Source organism: Armigeres subalbatus, chromosome 3, assembly GCF_024139115.2.
Source record: "Armigeres subalbatus isolate Guangzhou_Male chromosome 3, GZ_Asu_2, whole genome shotgun sequence".
NCBI lineage: Eukaryota > Metazoa > Arthropoda > Insecta > Diptera > Culicidae > Armigeres > Armigeres subalbatus.
Genome location: NC_085141.1, coordinates 131,980,848 through 131,983,626, shown reverse-complemented (window position 1 = coordinate 131,983,626; position 2,779 = coordinate 131,980,848). Strand labels below are relative to the sequence as shown.

Genomic DNA, 2,779 nt, shown 5'->3' with positions numbered 1-2,779 from the left:
TATACATATTGCAGTATTCTCAATCAGAACTGCAACTGAGTTTTGAGCTTGAGGTTCCATATGATCACGTATAATGTACGATATTTTAACCATTTCTATAAGTCAGTGGCGTAGCCAGAAAATTGGTCTGGGGGGGGGGCCCTCTGGAAAAAAAATTTTCGAAAAAAAAAATTTCTTCTAAAAATGTTGTCTCGGGGGGGGGGGGGGGTTGTTTATGCCCAAAATCACCACCGTGGCTACGCCACTGCTATAAGTATTAAAACCACTAAGGGGTATCATGAGACGATAGTCTAACCAATAAATGAGGATTGCGTACCTAGAACTGAATAAAGCTCGCAACACATGCAATTTACAATCTAATTGGTTTCAGTATTACACGAAAGTGGTTGTTACTAAGGCTAACACTTATATATAAGAGTAAAGTAAAGTAACTTAAGTATGAATAATTTCATAAAATTTCACTTCAAACGCTTTTTACCATACTTATCCCAAAATGAATTAAATGTGATATCTAAAACATGCTGCTTAAAATCTATCTCTCAGTCTCAGTTCCGCTGCAACCATTTGATGTGATTCAGCGAGATCGTCAACAGCAGGCGCTTCAGTAAAACTTTCATTGTAGACTACAATTTGTAGTTGTGATATAACTTAAAACAATCAGATTCGTATCGACACGTTAAGCTCTGTTGCACTGTTGTAATCATGCAGTACACTAGGAGTAGACCTGTGCGCCGCCGCCACCGTCACCGAGTATTTTTCACCACGCTATGGTTATTGAAGGACTATTGAAGCAGGAGGATTTTTGTACATTTTTACAAAAGTTTTATCAAATTCTTGCCCTAAAAACACATTTTCAGCCACCTTTATATGACGTTTATCTCATTCCAAACACTTTTTCTTCTTCTCTTTTTCATTGGAATGACAGGTCCCATTCGGTAAAGAGGCTGCACTCATAACAAAGAGATGTAGTGTCAAAATTGGAACGGCGCGCTTGCTGTCAAATCAGATGTTCCAATCGATCATAAGGTTTTCAAAGGTAGGAGTATTGCGCCAATTGTTTTATGCAGGCACTTTGCCCTTAGGTTCTGCAGCGCATGTATGTAGCCTAGGGTGTCGTTTAGAGGTCGCGCCAGATCGATTTTTGAAAAATGAGCTTTTTTTTAGGTAAAAAATCAAAAATTGGGTCCGTTCACATTTTTTTTTCAAGGTCACCCATTCGTTTTATCAGTTCAATCAAAGGTAATTGCCTATTTCCGGGGATTAAACCACCCGACTTGGACGTTAATTTACCATGTTATGAAAACTCATATGTGAATATGTACGTTATGTGGAAGATATTGATTTGGAAAATGTATTGGAGGTAACCACTTTCCCTTCGATGGGACTCGAACCCATGACCCTACAGTACGCTAGACTGGTGCTTTAACCAACTAAGCTACGAAGGACCTCCGTCGGCCTTCGCAACCTAGCGGCTACTGAACGAGCTCGAGATTCCCAAATTGGACGCATAGTCAAATCACTCGCAATCCATTTATCAAGCCAATACTTCCACATGTGTATTGTACACGTCCACATTAGAGGAGCGTGAGTATTTAGAATGTCTGGCGGCTATACACATTCTTCATCAGCAACGGTACTGATCAAGTGTGGTTGTGTAAGCATTTGCCAGTCGGTCGTCAAGCTCAGACCCGACCGCATTGCGTAGGCAAGAGCACGCAACTCAAGTTCAGTTCAATCAAAGGTAATTGCCTATTTCCGGGGATTAAACCACCCGACTTGGACGTTAATTTACAATGTTATGAAAACTCATATGTGAATATGTACGTTATGTGGAAGATATTGATTTGGAAAATGTATTGGAGGTAACCACTTTCCCTTCGATGGGATACGGCTTGGAAGTATTGGCTTGATAAATGGATTGCGAGTGATTTGACTATGCGTCCAATTTGGGAATCTCGAGCTCGTTCAGTAGCCGCTAGGTTGCGAAGGCCGACGGAGGTCCTTCGTAGCTTAGTTGGTTAAAGCACCAGTCTATCGTACTGTAGGGTCATGGGTTCGAGTCCCATCGAAGGGAAAGTGGTTACCTCCAATACATTTTCCAAATCAATATCTTCCACATAACGTACATATTCACATATGAGTTTTCATAACATTGTAAATTAACGTCCAAGTCGGGTGGTTTAATCCCCGGAAATAGGCAATTACCTTTGATTGAACTGAACTTGAGTTGCGTGCTCTTGCCTACGCAATGCGGTCGGGTCTGAGCTTGACGACCGACTGGCAAATGCTTACACAACCACACTTGATCAGTACCGTTGCTGATGAAGAATGTGTATAGCCGCCAGACATTCTAAATACTCACGCTCCTCTAATGTGGACGTGTAATACACATGTGGAAGTATTGGCTTGATAAATGGATTGCGAGTGATTTGACTATGCGTCCAATTTGGGAATCTCGAGCTCGTTCAGTAGCCGCTAGGTTGCGAAGGCCGACGGAGGTCCTTCGTAGCTTAGTTGGTTAAAGCACCAGTCTAGCGTACTGTAGGGTCATGGGTTCGAGTCCCATCGAAGGGAAAGTGGTTACCTCCAATACATTTTCCAAATCAATATCTTCCACATAACGTACATATTCACATATGAGTTTTCATAACATTGTAAACATTCGTTTTATATTTTTTTTATTTTTCTGTGGATCTTTGCCAATATTCTCCATGAATTAGTTTTTGGTATTATGCGTTTGTACAGTCTGCAGAACTTTTTAAATAAAACTCAAAGGTGC

The 2,779-nt window shown here is 40.9% G+C and overlaps 1 non-coding gene across 1 annotated transcript; it reads left to right on the top strand.

The window, feature by feature from the left end:
• Positions 1–1,999: 1,999 nt before the first annotated feature.
• Trnad-auc (transfer RNA aspartic acid (anticodon AUC)) lies at positions 2,000–2,075 on the top strand. Its single transcript has one exon. It is a non-coding gene; the product is annotated as a tRNA-Asp (tRNA).
• The last annotated feature ends 704 nt before the right edge of the window (positions 2,076–2,779 follow it).